This window comes from Syngnathus leptorhynchus, chromosome 9 (assembly GCF_054491065.1).
Source record: "Syngnathus leptorhynchus isolate UIUO chromosome 9, UIUO_Slep, whole genome shotgun sequence".
Lineage (NCBI taxonomy): Eukaryota > Metazoa > Chordata > Actinopteri > Syngnathiformes > Syngnathidae > Syngnathus > Syngnathus leptorhynchus.
Genome location: NC_141203.1, coordinates 98,992 through 116,277, shown reverse-complemented (window position 1 = coordinate 116,277; position 17,286 = coordinate 98,992).

The window sequence follows — 17,286 nt, the reverse complement described above, 5'->3', positions numbered from 1 at the left end:
TTCATCGTTTGGTTTATGTTTTACACGCGTTTTAAATTTTATTGCCGAAATCGCTTTTTCTCGCCGAGATAAGCACGTTTTCTGAAATGCCGCTCTCCCGTCACTCTGGTTAAAGTGTTATGAAAAAAAAGGCTGTTGGGGGCTAGGGAGTATCGAGTTGATCATTATACATGAAGAAATAACCAATTTCATCGTTTGGTTTATGTTTTACACGCGTTTTAAATTTTATTGCCGAAATCGCTTTTTCTCGCCGAGATAAGCACGTTTTCTGAAATGCCGCTCTCCCGTCACTCTGGTTAAAGTGTTATGAAAAAAAAGGCTGTTGGGGGCTAGGGAGTATCGAGTTGATCATTATACATGAAGAAATAACCAATTTCATCGTTTGGTTTATGTTTTACACGCGTTTTAAATTTTATTGCCGAAATCGCTTTTTCTCGCCGAGATAAGCACGTTTTCTGAAATGCCGCTCTCCCGTCACTCTGGTTAAAGTGTTATGAAAAAAAAGGCTGTTGGGGGCTAGGGAGTATCGAGTTGATCATTATACATGAAGAAATAACCAATTTCATCGTTTGGTTTATGTTTTACACGCGTTTTAAATTTTATTGCCGAAATCGCTTTTTCTCGCCGAGATAAGCACGTTTTCTGAAATGCCGCTCTCCCGTCACTCTGGTTAAAGTGTTATGAAAAAAAAGGCTGTTGGGGGCTAGGGAGTATCGAGTTGATCATTATACATGAAGAAATAACCAATTTCATCGTTTGGTTTATGTTTTACACGCGTTTTAAATTTTATTGCCGAAATCGCTTTTTCTCGCCGAGATAAGCACGTTTTCTGAAATGCCGCTCTCCCGTCACTCTGGTTAAAGTGTTATGAAAAAAAAGGCTGTTGGGGGCTAGGGAGTATCGAGTTGATCATTATACATGAAGAAATAACCAATTTCATCGTTTGGTTTATGTTTTACACGCGTTTTAAATTTTATTGCCGAAATCGCTTTTTCTCGCCGAGATAAGCACGTTTTCTGAAATGCCGCTCTCCCGTCACTCTGGTTAAAGTGTTATGAAAAAAAAGGCTGTTGGGGGCTAGGGAGTATCGAGTTGATCATTATACATGAAGAAATAACCAATTTCATCGTTTGGTTTATGTTTTACACGCGTTTTAAATTTTATTGCCGAAATCGCTTTTTCTCGCCGAGATAAGCACGTTTTCTGAAATGCCGCTCTCCCGTCACTCTGGTTAAAGTGTTATGAAAAAAAAGGCTGTTGGGGGCTAGGGAGTATCGAGTTGATCATTATACATGAAGAAATAACCAATTTCATCGTTTGGTTTATGTTTTACACGCGTTTTAAATTTTATTGCCGAAATCGCTTTTTCTCGCCGAGATAAGCACGTTTTCTGAAATGCCGCTCTCCCGTCACTCTGGTTAAAGTGTTATGAAAAAAAAGGCTGTTGGGGGCTAGGGAGTATCGAGTTGATCATTATACATGAAGAAATAACCAATTTCATCGTTTGGTTTATGTTTTACACGCGTTTTAAATTTTATTGCCGAAATCGCTTTTTCTCGCCGAGATAAGCACGTTTTCTGAAATGCCGCTCTCCCGTCACTCTGGTTAAAGTGTTATGAAAAAAAAGGCTGTTGGGGGCTAGGGAGTATCGAGTTGATCATTATACATGAAGAAATAACCAATTTCATCGTTTGGTTTATGTTTTACACGCGTTTTAAATTTTATTGCCGAAATCGCTTTTTCTCGCCGAGATAAGCACGTTTTCTGAAATGCCGCTCTCCCGTCACTCTGGTTAAAGTGTTATGAAAAAAAAGGCTGTTGGGGGCTAGGGAGTATCGAGTTGATCATTATACATGAAGAAATAACCAATTTCATCGTTTGGTTTATGTTTTACACGCGTTTTAAATTTTATTGCCGAAATCGCTTTTTCTCGCCGAGATAAGCACGTTTTCTGAAATGCCGCTCTCCCGTCACTCTGGTTAAAGTGTTATGAAAAAAAAGGCTGTTGGGGGCTAGGGAGTATCGAGTTGATCATTATACATGAAGAAATAACCAATTTCATCGTTTGGTTTATGTTTTACACGCGTTTTAAATTTTATTGCCGAAATCGCTTTTTCTCGCCGAGATAAGCACGTTTTCTGAAATGCCGCTCTCCCGTCACTCTGGTTAAAGTGTTATGAAAAAAAAGGCTGTTGGGGGCTAGGGAGTATCGAGTTGATCATTATACATGAAGAAATAACCAATTTCATCGTTTGGTTTATGTTTTACACGCGTTTTAAATTTTATTGCCGAAATCGCTTTTTCTCGCCGAGATAAGCACGTTTTCTGAAATGCCGCTCTCCCGTCACTCTGGTTAAAGTGTTATGAAAAAAAAGGCTGTTGGGGGCTAGGGAGTATCGAGTTGATCATTATACATGAAGAAATAACCAATTTCATCGTTTGGTTTATGTTTTACACGCGTTTTAAATTTTATTGCCGAAATCGCTTTTTCTCGCCGAGATAAGCACGTTTTCTGAAATGCCGCTCTCCCGTCACTCTGGTTAAAGTGTTATGAAAAAAAAGGCTGTTGGGGGCTAGGGAGTATCGAGTTGATCATTATACATGAAGAAATAACCAATTTCATCGTTTGGTTTATGTTTTACACGCGTTTTAAATTTTATTGCCGAAATCGCTTTTTCTCGCCGAGATAAGCACGTTTTCTGAAATGCCGCTCTCCCGTCACTCTGGTTAAAGTGTTATGAAAAAAAAGGCTGTTGGGGGCTAGGGAGTATCGAGTTGATCATTATACATGAAGAAATAACCAATTTCATCGTTTGGTTTATGTTTTACACGCGTTTTAAATTTTATTGCCGAAATCGCTTTTTCTCGCCGAGATAAGCACGTTTTCTGAAATGCCGCTCTCCCGTCACTCTGGTTAAAGTGTTATGAAAAAAAAGGCTGTTGGGGGCTAGGGAGTATCGAGTTGATCATTATACATGAAGAAATAACCAATTTCATCGTTTGGTTTATGTTTTACACGCGTTTTAAATTTTATTGCCGAAATCGCTTTTTCTCGCCGAGATAAGCACGTTTTCTGAAATGCCGCTCTCCCGTCACTCTGGTTAAAGTGTTATGAAAAAAAAGGCTGTTGGGGGCTAGGGAGTATCGAGTTGATCATTATACATGAAGAAATAACCAATTTCATCGTTTGGTTTATGTTTTACACGCGTTTTAAATTTTATTGCCGAAATCGCTTTTTCTCGCCGAGATAAGCACGTTTTCTGAAATGCCGCTCTCCCGTCACTCTGGTTAAAGTGTTATGAAAAAAAAGGCTGTTGGGGGCTAGGGAGTATCGAGTTGATCATTATACATGAAGAAATAACCAATTTCATCGTTTGGTTTATGTTTTACACGCGTTTTAAATTTTATTGCCGAAATCGCTTTTTCTCGCCGAGATAAGCACGTTTTCTGAAATGCCGCTCTCCCGTCACTCTGGTTAAAGTGTTATGAAAAAAAAGGCTGTTGGGGGCTAGGGAGTATCGAGTTGATCATTATACATGAAGAAATAACCAATTTCATCGTTTGGTTTATGTTTTACACGCGTTTTAAATTTTATTGCCGAAATCGCTTTTTCTCGCCGAGATAAGCACGTTTTCTGAAATGCCGCTCTCCGTCACTCTGGTTAAAGTGTTATGAAAAAAAAGGCTGTTGGGGGCTAGGGAGTATCGAGTTGATCATTATACATGAAGAAATAACCAATTTCATCGTTTGGTTTATGTTTTACACGCGTTTTAAATTTTATTGCCGAAATCGCTTTTTCTCGCCGAGATAAGCACGTTTTCTGAAATGCCGCTCTCCCGTCACTCTGGTTAAAGTGTTATGAAAAAAAAGGCTGTTGGGGGCTAGGGAGTATCGAGTTGATCATTATACATGAAGAAATAACCAATTTCATCGTTTGGTTTATGTTTTACACGCGTTTTAAATTTTATTGCCGAAATCGCTTTTTCTCGCCGAGATAAGCACGTTTTCTGAAATGCCGCTCTCCCGTCACTCTGGTTTAAGTGTTATGAAAAAAAAGGCTGTTGGGGGCTAGGGAGTATCGAGTTGATCATTATACATTAAGAAATAACCAATTTCATCGTTTGGTTTATGTTTTACACGCGTTTTAAATTTTATTGCCGAAATCGCTTTTTCTCGCCGAGATAAGCACGTTTTCTGAAATGCCGCTCTCCCGTCACTCTGGTTAAAGTGTTATGAAAAAAAAGGCTGTTGGGGGCTAGGGAGTATCGAGTTGATCATTATACATGAAGAAATAACCAATTTCATCGTTTGGTTTATGTTTTACACGCGTTTTAAATTTTATTGCCGAAATCGCTTTTTCTCGCCGAGATAAGCACGTTTTCTGAAATGCCGCTCTCCCGTCACTCTGGTTAAAGTGTTATGAAAAAAAAGGCTGTTGGGGGCTAGGGAGTATCGAGTTGATCATTATACATGAAGAAATAACCAATTTCATCGTTTGGTTTATGTTTTACACGCGTTTTAAATTTTATTGCCGAAATCGCTTTTTCTCGCCGAGATAAGCACGTTTTCTGAAATGCCGCTCTCCCGTCACTCTGGTTAAAGTGTTATGAAAAAAAAGGCTGTTGGGGGCTAGGGAGTATCAAGTTGATCATTATACATGAAGTAATAACCAATTTCATCGTTTGGTTTATGTTTTACACGCGTTTTAAATTTTATTGCCGAAATCGCTTTTTCTCGCCGAGATAAGCACGTTTTCTGAAGTGCCGCTCTCCCGTCACTCTGGTTAAAGTGTTATGAAAAAAAAGGCTGTTGGGGGCTAGGGAGTATCGAGTTGATCTTTATACATGAAGAAATAAGCAATTTCATCGTTTGGTTTATGTTTTACACGCGTTTTAAATTTTATTGCCGAAATCGCTTTTTCTCGCCGAGATAAGCACGTTTTCTGAAATGCCGCTCTCCCGTCACTCTGGTTAAAGTGTTATGAAAAAAAAGGCTGTTGGGGGCTAAGGAGTATCGAGTTGATCATTATACATGAAGAAATAACCAATTTCATCGTTTGGTTTATGTTTTACACGCGTTTTAAATTTTATTGCCGAAATCGCTTTTTCTCGCCGAGATAAGCACGTTTTCTGAAATGCCGCTCTCCCGTCACTCTGGTTAAAGTGTTATGAAAAAAAAGGCTGTTGGGGGCTAGGGAGTATCGAGTTGATCATTATACATGAAGAAATAACCAATTTCATCGTTTGGTTTATGTTTTACACGCGTTTTAAATTTTATTGCCGGAATCGCTTTTTCTCGCCGAGATAAGCACGTTTTCTGAAATGCCGCTCTCCCGTCACTCTGGTTAAAGTGTTATGAAAAAAAAGGCTGTTGGGGGCTAGGGAGTATCGAGTTGATCATTATACATGAAGAAATAACCAATTTCATCGTTTGGTTTATGTTTTACACGCGTTTTAAATTTTATTGCCGAAATCGCTTTTTCTCGCCGAGATAAGCACGTTTTCTGAAATGCCGCTCTCCCGTCACTCTGGTTAAAGTGTTATGAAAAAAAAGGCTGTTGGGGGCTAGGGAGTATCGAGTTGATCATTATACATGAAGAAATAAGCAATTTCATCGTTTGGTTTATGTTTTACACGCGTTTTAAATTTTATTGCCGAAATCGCTTTTTCTCGCCGAGATAAGCACGTTTTCTGAAATGCCGCTCTCCCGTCACTCTGGTTAAAGTGTTATGAAAAAAAAGGCTGTTGGGGGCTAGGGAGTATCGAGTTGATCATTATACATGAAGAAATAACCAATTTCATCGTTTGGTTTATGTTTTACACGCGTTTTAAATTTTATTGCCGAAATCGCTTTTTCTCGCCGAGATAAGCACGTTTTCTGAAATGCCGCTCTCCCGTCACTCTGGTTAAAGTGTTATGAAAAAAAAGGCTGTTGGGGGCTAGGGAGTATCGAGTTGATCATTATACATGAAGAAATAACCAATTTCATCGTTTGGTTTATGTTTTACACGCGTTTTAAATTTTATTGCCGAAATCGCTTTTTCTCGCCGAGATAAGCACGTTTTCTGAAATGCCGCTCTCCCGTCACTCTGGTTAAAGTGTTATGAAAAAAAAGGCTGTTGGGGGCTAGGGAGTATCGAGTTGATCATTATACATGAAGAAATAAGCAATTTCATCGTTTGGTTTATGTTTTACACGCGTTTTAAATTTTATTGCCGAAATCGCTTTTTCTCGCCGAGATAAGCACGTTTTCTGAAATGCCGCTCTCCCGTCACTCTGGTTAAAGTGTTATGAAAAAAAAGGCTGTTGGGGGCTAGGGAGTATCGAGTTGATCATTATACATGAAGAAATAAGCAATTTCATCGTTTGGTTTATGTTTTACACGCGTTTTAAATTTTATTGCCGAAATCGCTTTTTCTCGCCGAGATAAGCACGTTTTCTGAAATGCCGCTCTCCCGTCACTCTGGTTAAAGTGTTATGAAAAAAAAGGCTGTTGGGGGCTAGGGAGTATCGAGTTGATCATTATACATGAAGAAATAACCAATTTCATCGTTTGGTTTATGTTTTACACGCGTTTTAAATTTTATTGCCGAAATCGCTTTTTCTCGCCGAGATAAGCACGTTTTCTGAAATGCCGCTCTCCCGTCACTCTGGTTAAAGTGTTATGAAAAAAAAGGCTGTTGGGGGCTAGGGAGTATCGAGTTGATCATTATACATGAAGAAATAACCAATTTCATCGTTTGGTTTATGTTTTACACGCGTTTTAAATTTTATTGCCGAAATCGCTTTTTCTCGCCGAGATAAGCACGTTTTCTGAAATGCCGCTCTCCCGTCACTCTGGTTAAAGTGTTATGAAAAAAAAGGCTGTTGGGGGCTAGGGAGTATCGAGTTGATCATTATACATGAAGAAATAACCAATTTCATCGTTTGGTTTATGTTTTACACGCGTTTTAAATTTTATTGCCGAAATCGCTTTTTCTCGCCGAGATAAGCACGTTTTCTGAAATGCCGCTCTCCCGTCACTCTGGTTAAAGTGTTATGAAAAAAAAGGCTGTTGGGGGCTAGGGAGTATCGAGTTGATCATTATACATGAAGAAATAACCAATTTCATCGTTTGGTTTATGTTTTACACGCGTTTTAAATTTTATTGCCGAAATCGCTTTTTCTCGCCGAGATAAGCACGTTTTCTGAAATGCCGCTCTCCCGTCACTCTGGTTAAAGTGTTATGAAAAAAAAGGCTGTTGGGGGCTAGGGAGTATCGAGTTGATCATTATACATGAAGAAATAACCAATTTCATCGTTTGGTTTATGTTTTACACGCGTTTTAAATTTTATTGCCGAAATCGCTTTTTCTCGCCGAGATAAGCACGTTTTCTGAAATGCCGCTCTCCCGTCACTCTGGTTAAAGTGTTATGAAAAAAAAGGCTGTTGGGGGCTAGGGAGTATCGAGTTGATCATTATACATGAAGAAATAACCAATTTCATCGTTTGGTTTATGTTTTACACGCGTTTTAAATTTTATTGCCGAAATCGCTTTTTCTCGCCGAGATAAGCACGTTTTCTGAAATGCCGCTCTCCCGTCACTCTGGTTAAAGTGTTATGAAAAAAAAGGCTGTTGGGGGCTAGGGAGTATCGAGTTGATCATTATACATGAAGAAATAACCAATTTCATCGTTTGGTTTATGTTTTACACGCGTTTTAAATTTTATTGCCGAAATCGCTTTTTCTCGCCGAGATAAGCACGTTTTCTGAAATGCCGCTCTCCCGTCACTCTGGTTAAAGTGTTATGAAAAAAAAGGCTGTTGGGGGCTAGGGAGTATCGAGTTGATCATTATACATGAAGAAATAACCAATTTCATCGTTTGGTTTATGTTTTACACGCGTTTTAAATTTTATTGCCGAAATCGCTTTTTCTCGCCGAGATAAGCACGTTTTCTGAAATGCCGCTCTCCCGTCACTCTGGTTAAAGTGTTATGAAAAAAAAGGCTGTTGGGGGCTAGGGAGTATCGAGTTGATCATTATACATGAAGAAATAACCAATTTCATCGTTTGGTTTATGTTTTACACGCGTTTTAAATTTTATTGCCGAAATCGCTTTTTCTCGCCGAGATAAGCACGTTTTCTGAAATGCCGCTCTCCCGTCACTCTGGTTAAAGTGTTATGAAAAAAAAGGCTGTTGGGGGCTAGGGAGTATCGAGTTGATCATTATACATGAAGAAATAACCAATTTCATCGTTTGGTTTATGTTTTACACGCGTTTTAAATTTTATTGCCGAAATCGCTTTTTCTCGCCGAGATAAGCACGTTTTCTGAAATGCCGCTCTCCCGTCACTCTGGTTAAAGTGTTATGAAAAAAAAGGCTGTTGGGGGCTAGGGAGTATCGAGTTGATCATTATACATGAAGAAATAACCAATTTCATCGTTTGGTTTATGTTTTACACGCGTTTTAAATTTTATTGCCGAAATCGCTTTTTCTCGCCGAGATAAGCACGTTTTCTGAAATGCCGCTCTCCCGTCACTCTGGTTAAAGTGTTATGAAAAAAAAGGCTGTTGGGGGCTAGGGAGTATCGAGTTGATCATTATACATGAAGAAATAACCAATTTCATCGTTTGGTTTATGTTTTACACGCGTTTTAAATTTTATTGCCGAAATCGCTTTTTCTCGCCGAGATAAGCACGTTTTCTGAAATGCCGCTCTCCCGTCACTCTGGTTAAAGTGTTATGAAAAAAAAGGCTGTTGGGGGCTAGGGAGTATCGAGTTGATCATTATACATGAAGAAATAACCAATTTCATCGTTTGGTTTATGTTTTACACGCGTTTTAAATTTTATTGCCGAAATCGCTTTTTCTCGCCGAGATAAGCACGTTTTCTGAAATGCCGCTCTCCCGTCACTCTGGTTAAAGTGTTATGAAAAAAAAGGCTGTTGGGGGCTAGGGAGTATCGAGTTGATCATTATACATGAAGAAATAACCAATTTCATCGTTTGGTTTATGTTTTACACGCGTTTTAAATTTTATTGCCGAAATCGCTTTTTCTCGCCGAGATAAGCACGTTTTCTGAAATGCCGCTCTCCCGTCACTCTGGTTAAAGTGTTATGAAAAAAAAGGCTGTTGGGGGCTAGGGAGTATCGAGTTGATCATTATACATGAAGAAATAACCAATTTCATCGTTTGGTTTATGTTTTAGACGCGTTTTAAATTTTATTGCCGAAATCGCTTTTTCTCGCCGAGATAAGCACGTTTTCTGAAATGCCGCTCTCCCGTCACTCTGGTTAAAGTGTTATGAAAAAAAAGGCTGTTGGGGGCTAGGGAGTATCGAGTTGATCATTATACATGAAGAAATAACCAATTTCATCGTTTGGTTTATGTTTTACACGCGTTTTAAATTTTATTGCCGAAATCGCTTTTTCTCGCCGAGATAAGCACGTTTTCTGAAATGCCGCTCTCCCGTCACTCTGGTTAAAGTGTTATGAAAAAAAAGGCTGTTGGGGGCTAGGGAGTATCGAGTTGATCATTATACATGAAGAAATAACCAATTTCATCGTTTGGTTTATGTTTTACACGCGTTTTAAATTTTATTGCCGAAATCGCTTTTTCTCGCCGAGATAAGCACGTTTTCTGAAATGCCGCTCTCCCGTCACTCTGGTTAAAGTGTTATGAAAAAAAAGGCTGTTGGGGGCTAGGGAGTATCGAGTTGATCATTATACATGAAGAAATAACCAATTTCATCGTTTGGTTTATGTTTTACACGCGTTTTAAATTTTATTGCCGAAATCGCTTTTTCTCGCCGAGATAAGCACGTTTTCTGAAATGCCGCTCTCCCGTCACTCTGGTTAAAGTGTTATGAAAAAAAAGGCTGTTGGGGGCTAGGGAGTATCGAGTTGATCATTATACATGAAGAAATAACCAATTTCATCGTTTGGTTGATGTTTTACACGATGCTGAGCTCCAGCTGGAAGTGTAAAAAGAACCGGGCTGGTTAAAAAAAGAACCGGGCGACCCGGTAAAATTGCTTAGCCGGGGCTCTGGAAGCCTAACACGGCGTGATCTTGTCCAAAAAGCCGCTGCTGAGCTCCAGCTGGAAGTGTAAAAAGAACCGGGCTGGTTAAAAAAAAGAACCGGGCGACCCGGTAAAATTGCTTAGCCGGGGCTCTGGAAGCCTAACACGGCGTGATCTTGTCCAAAAAGCCGCTGCTGAGCTCCAGCTGGAAGTGTAAAAAGAACCGGGCTGGTTAAAAAAAAAGAACCGGGCGGCCCGGTAAAATTGCTTAGCCGGGGCTCTGGAAGCCTAACCCGGCGTGATACTGTGCAAAAAGCCGCTGCTGAGCTCCAGCTGGAAGTGTAAAAAAAACCGGGCTGGTTAAAAAAAAGAACCGGGCGACCCTGTAAAATTGCTTAGCCGGGGCTCTGGAAGCCTAACACGGCGTGATCTTGTCCAAAAACCCGCTGCTGAGCTCCAGCTGGAAGTGTAAAAAGAACCGGGCTGGTTAAAAAAAAGAACCGGGCGGGCCGGTAAAATTGCTTAGCCGGGGCTCTGGAAGCCTAACACGGCGTGATCTTGTCCAAAAAGCCGCTCGTGAGCTCCAGCTGGAAGTGTAAAAAGAACCGGGCTGGTTCAAAAAAATAACCGGGCGGCCCGGTAGAATTGCTTAGCCGAGGTCCTGGAAGCCTAACCCGGCGTGATCTTGCGCAAAAAGCCGCTGCTGAGCTCCAGCTTTTTCTCGCCGAGATAAGCACGTTTTCTGAAATGCCGCTCTCCCGTCACTCTGGTTAAAGTGTTATGAAAAAAAAGGCTGTTGGGGGCTAGGGAGTATCGAGTTGATCATTATACATGAAGAAATAACCAATTTCATCGTTTGGTTTATGTTTTACACGCGTTTTAAATTTTATTGCCGAAATCGCTTTTTCTCGCCGAGATAAGCACGTTTTCTGAAATGCCACTCTCCCGTCACTCTGGTTAAAGTGTTATGAAAAAAAGGGCTGTTGGGGGCTAGGGAGTATCGAGTTGATCATTATACATGAAGAAATAACCAATTTCATCGTTTGGTTTATGTTTTACACGCGTTTTAAATTTTATTGCCGAAATCGCTTTTTCTCGCCGAGATAAGCACGTTTTCTGAAATGCCGCTCTCCCGTCACTCTGGTTAAAGTGTTATGAAAAAAAAGGCTGTTGGGGGCTAGGGAGTATCGAGTTGATCATTATACATGAAGTAATAACCAATTTCATCGTTTGGTTTATGTTTTACACGCGTTTTAAATTTTATTGCCGAAATCGCTTTTTCTCGCCGAGATAAGCACGTTTTCTGAAATGCCGCTCTCCCGTCACTCTGGTTAAAGTGTTATGAAAAAAAAGGCTGTTGGGGGCTAGGGAGTATCGAGTTGATCATTATACATGAAGAAATAACCAATTTCATCGTTTGGTTTATGTTTTACACGATGCTGAGCTCCAGCTGGAAGTGTAAAAAGAACCGGGCTGGTTAAAAAAAGAACCGGGCGACCCGGTAAAATTGCTTAGCCGGGGCTCTGGAAGCCTAACACGGCGTGATCTTGTCCAAAAAGCCGCTGCTGAGCTCCAGCTGGAAGTGTAAAAAGAACCGGGCTGGTTAAAAAAAAGAACCGGGCGACCCGGTAAAATTGCTTAGCCGGGGCTCTAGAAGCCTAACACGGCGTGATCTTGTCCAAAAAGCCGCTGCTGAACTCCAGCTGGAAGTGTAAAAAGAACCGGGCTGGTTAAAAAAAAAGAACCGGGCGGCCCGGTAAAATTGCTTAGCCGGGGCTCTGGAAGCCTAACCCGGCGTGATACTGTGCAAAAAGCCGCTGCTGAGCTCCAGCTGGAAGTGTAAAAAAAACCGGGCTGGTTAAAAAAAAGAACCGGGCGACCCTGTAAAATTGCTTAGCCGGGGCTCTGGAAGCCTAACACGGCGTGATCTTGTCCAAAAAGCCGCTGCTGAGCTCCAGCTGGAAGTGTAAAAAGAACCGGGCTGGTTAAAAAAAAGAACCGGGCGGGCCGGTAAAATTGCTTAGCCGGGGCTCTGGAAGCCTAACACGGCGTGATCTTGTCCAAAAAGCCGCTCGTGAGCTCCAGCTGGAAGTGTAAAAAGAACCGGGCTGGTTCAAAAAAAGAACCGGGCGGCCCGGTAGAATTGCTTAGCCGAGGTCCTGGAAGCCTAACCCGGCGTGATCTTGCTCAAAAAGCCGCTGCTGAGCTCCAGCTGGAAGTGTAAAAAGAACCGGGCTGGTTCAAAAAAAGAACCGGGCGGCCCGGTAAAATTGCTTAGCCGGGGTCCTGGAAGCCTAACGCGGCGTGATCTTGCCCGAAAGTCGGCCTCTATACTTCCATATTAGGTACCAGGCGCTCAGAGCCAACTTGGCAAAAATTTTCTAAGTGCCCACGGCTCTGCGGGGATTGTGCGTCCGACCCGCGCCGGTTCTCCAGCCGGCCTAAAATAACGCAAAACCAGCCTCTCCCCCTGGAGCTCACAGCCAAAGGCGAAACTTTTCGAAGTGCCTATGGCTCTGCGGGCTTTTGAGTCCGCCCCGCGCCGGTTCGTCGGTCGGCCTCAAAAAGCGAAAAATCAGCCTCTCTCCCTGGAGCTCGACTCGAGTTGATCATTATACATGAAGAAATAACCAATTTCATCGTTTGGTTTATGTTTTACACGCGTTTTAAATTTTATTGCCGAAATCGCTTTTTCTCGCCGAGATAAGCACGTTTTCTGAAATGCCGCTCTCCCGTCACTCTGGTTAAAGTGTTATGAAAAAAAAGGCTGTTGGGGGCTAGGGAGTATCGAGTTGATCATTATACATGAAGAAATTACCAATTTCATCGTTTGGTTTATGTTTTACACGATGCTGAGCTCCAGCTGGAAGTGTAAAAAGAACCGGGCTGGTTAAAAAAAGAACCGGGCGACCCGGTAAAATTGCTTAGCCGGGGCTCTGGAAGCCTAACACGGCGTGATCTTGTCCAAAAAGCCGCTGCTGAGCTCCAGCTGGAAGTGTAAAAAGAACCGGGCTGGTTAAAAAAAAGAACCGGGCGACCCGGTAAAATTGCTTAGCCGGGGCTCTGGAAGCCTAACACGGCGTGATCTTGTCCAAAAAGCCGCTGCTGAGCTCCAGCTGGAAGTGTAAAAAGAACCGGGCTGGTTAAAAAAAAAGAACCGGGCGGCCCGGTAAAATTGCTTAGCCGGGGCTCTGGAAGCCTAACCCGGCGTGATACTGTGCAAAAAGCCGCTGCTGAGCTCCAGCTGGAAGTGTAAAAAAAACCGGGCTGGTTAAAAAAAAGAACCGGGCGACCCTGTAAAATTGCTTAGCCGGGGCTCTGGAAGCCTAACACGGCGTGATCTTGTCCAAAAACCCGCTGCTGAGCTCCAGCTGGAAGTGTAAAAAGAACCGGGCTGGTTAAAAAAAAGAACCGGGCGGGCCGGTAAAATTGCTTAGCCGGGGCTCTGGAAGCCTAACACGGCGTGATCTTGTCCAAAAAGCCGCTCGTGAGCTCCAGCTGGAAGTGTAAAAAGAACCGGGCTGGTTCAAAAAAATAACCGGGCGGCCCGGTAGAATTGCTTAGCCGAGGTCCTGGAAGCCTAACCCGGCGTGATTTTGCGCAAAAAGCCGCTGCTGAGCTCCAGCTTTTTCTCGCCGAGATAAGCACGTTTTCTGAAATGCCGCTCTCCCGTCACTCTGGTTAAAGTGTTATGAAAAAAAAGGCTGTTGGGGGCTAGGGAGTATCGAGTTGATCATTATACATGAAGAAATAACCAATTTCATCGTTTGGTTTATGTTTTACACGCGTTTTAAATTTTATTGCCGAAATCGCTTTTTCTCGCCGAGATAAGCACGTTTTCTGAAATGCCGCTCTCCCGTCACTCTGGTTAAAGTGTTATGAAAAAAAAGGCTGTTGGGGGCTAGGGAGTATCGAGTTGATCATTATACATGAAGAAATAACCAATTTCATCGTTTGGTTTATGTTTTACACGCGTTTTAAATTTTATTGCCGAAATCGCTTTTTCTCGCCGAGATAAGCACGTTTTCTGAAATGCCGCTCTCCCGTCACTCTGGTTAAAGTGTTATGAAAAAAAAGGCTGTTGGGGGCTAGGGAGTATCGAGTTGATCATTATACATGAAGAAATAACCAATTTCATCGTTTGGTTTATGTTTTACACGCGTTTTATATTTTATTGCCGAAATCGCTTTTTCTCGCCGAGATAAGCACGTTTTCTGAAATGCCGCTCTCCCGTCACTCTGGTTAAAGTGTTATGAAAAAAAAGGCTGTTGGGGGCTAGGGAGTATCGAGTTGATCATTATACATGAAGAAATAACCAATTTCATCGTTTGGTTTATGTTTTACACGATGCTGAGCTCCAGCTGGAAGTGTAAAAAGAACCGGGCTGGTTAAAAAAAGAACCGGGCGACCCGGTAAAATTGCTTAGCCGGGGCTCTGGAAGCCTAACACGGCGTGATCTTGTCCAAAAAGCCGCTGCTGAGCTCCAGCTGGAAGTGTAAAAAGAACCGGGCTGGTTAAAAAAAAGAACCGGGCGACCCGGTAAAATTGCTTAGCCGGGGCTCTAGAAGCCTAACACGGCGTGATCTTGTCCAAAAAGCCGCTGCTGAACTCCAGCTGGAAGTGTAAAAAGAACCGGGCTGGTTAAAAAAAAAGAACCGGGCGGCCCGGTAAAATTGCTTAGCCGGGGCTCTGGAAGCCTAACCCGGCGTGATACTGTGCAAAAAGCCGCTGCTGAGCTCCAGCTGGAAGTGTAAAAAAAACCGGGCTGGTTAAAAAAAAGAACCGGGCGACCCTGTAAAATTGCTTAGCCGGGGCTCTGGAAGCCTAACACGGCGTGATCTTGTCCAAAAAGCCGCTGCTGAGCTCCAGCTGGAAGTGTAAAAAGAACCGGGCTGGTTAAAAAAAAGAACCGGGCGGGCCGGTAAAATTGCTTAGCCGGGGCTCTGGAAGCCTAACACGGCGTGATCTTGTCCAAAAAGCCGCTCGTGAGCTCCAGCTGGAAGTGTAAAAAGAACCGGGCTGGTTCAAAAAAAGAACCGGGCGGCCCGGTAGAATTGCTTAGCCGAGGTCCTGGAAGCCTAACCCGGCGTGATCTTGCGCAAAAAGCCGCTGCTGAGCTCCAGCTGGAAGTGTAAAAAGAACCGGGCTGGTTCAAAAAAAGAACCGGGCGGCCCGGTAAAATTGCTTAGCCGGGGTCCTGGAAGCCTAACGCGGCGTGATCTTGCCCGAAAGTCGGCCTCTATACTTCCATATTAGGTACCAGGCGCTCAGAGCCAACTTGGCAAAAATTTTCTAAGTGCCCACGGCTCTGCGGGGATTGTGCGTCCGACCCGCGCCGGTTCTCCAGCCGGCCTAAAATAACGCAAAACCAGCCTCTCCCCCTGGAGCTCACAGCCAAAGGCGAAACTTTTCTAAGTGCCTACGGCTCTGCGGGCTTTTGAGTCCGCCCCGCGCCGGTTCGTCGGTCGGCCTCAAAAAGCGAAAAATCAGCCTCTCTCCCTGGAGCTCGACTCGAGTTGATCATTATACATGAAGAAATAACCAATTTCATCGTTTGGTTTATGTTTTACACGCGTTTTAAATTTTATTGCCGAAATCGCTTTTTCTCGCCGAGATAAGCACGTTTTCTGAAATGCCGCTCTCCCGTCACTCTGGTTAAAGTGTTATGAAAAAAAAGGCTGTTGGGGGCTAGGGAGTATCGAGTTGATCATTATACATGAAGAAATAACCAATTTCATCGTTTGGTTTATGTTTTACACGCGTTTTAAATTTTATTGCCGAAATCGCTTTTTCTCGCCGAGATAAGCACGTTTTCTGAAATGCCGCTCTCCCGTCACTCTGGTTAAAGTGTTATGAAAAAAAAGGCTGTTGGGGGCTAGGGAGTATCGAGTTGATCATTATACATGAAGAAATAACCAATTTCATCGTTTGGTTTATGTTTTACACGCGTTTTAAATTTTATTGCCGAAATCGCTTTTTCTCGCCGAGATAAGCACGTTTTCTGAAATGCCGCTCTCCCGTCACTCTGGTTAAAGTGTTATGAAAAAAAAGGCTGTTGGGGGCTAGGGAGTATCGAGTTGATCATTATACATGAAGAAATAACCAATTTCATCGTTTGGTTTATGTTTTACACGCGTTTTAAATTTTATTGCCGAAATCGCTTTTTCTCGCCGAGATAAGCACGTTTTCTGAAATGCCGCTCTCCCGTCACTCTGGTTAAAGTGTTATGAAAAAAAAGGCTGTTGGGGGCTAGGGAGTATCGAGTTGATCATTATACATGAAGAAATAACCAATTTCATCGTTTGGTTTATGTTTTACACGCGTTTTAAATTGTATTGCCGAAATCGCTTTTTCTCGCCGAGATAAGCACGTTTTCTGAAATGCCGCTCTCCCGTCACTCTGGTTAAAGTGTTATGAAAAAAAAGGCTGTTGGGGGCTAGGGAGTATCGAGTTGATCATTATACATGAAGAAATAACCAATTTCATCGTTTGGTTTATGTTTTACACGCGTTTTAAATTTTATTGCCGAAATCGCTTTTTCTCGCCGAGATAAGCACGTTTTCTGAAATGCCGCTCTCCCGTCACTCTGGTTAAAGTGTTATGAAAAAAAAGGCTGTTGGGGGCTAGGGAGTATCGAGTTGATCATTATACATGAAGAAATAACCAATTTCATCGTTTGGTTTATGTTTTACACGCGTTTTAAATTTTATTGCCGAAATCGCTTTTTCTCGCCGAGATAAGCACGTTTTCTGAAATGCCGCTCTCCCGTCACTCTGGTTAAAGTGTTATGAAAAAAAAGGCTGTTGGGGGCTAGGGAGTATCGAGTTGATCATTATACATGAAGAAATAAGCAATTTCATCGTTTGGTTTATGTTTTACACGCGTTTTAAATTTTATTGCCGAAATCGCTTTTTCTCGCCGAGATAAGCACGTTTTCTGAAATGCCGCTCTCCCGTCACTCTGGTTAAAGTGTTATGAAAAAAAAGGCTGTTGGGGGCTAGGGAGTATCGAGTTGATCATTATACATGAAGAAATAAGCAATTTCATCGTTTGGTTTATGTTTTACACGCGTTTTAAATTTTATTGCCGAAATCGCTTTTTCTCGCCGAGATAAGCACGTTTTCTGAAATGCCGCTCTCCCGTCACTCTGGTTAAAGTGTTATGAAAAAAAAGGCTGTTGGGGGCTAGGGAGTATCGAGTTGATCATTATACATGAAGAAATAACCAATTTCATCGTTTGGTTTATGTTTTACACGCGTTTTAAATTTTATTGCCGAAATCGCTTTT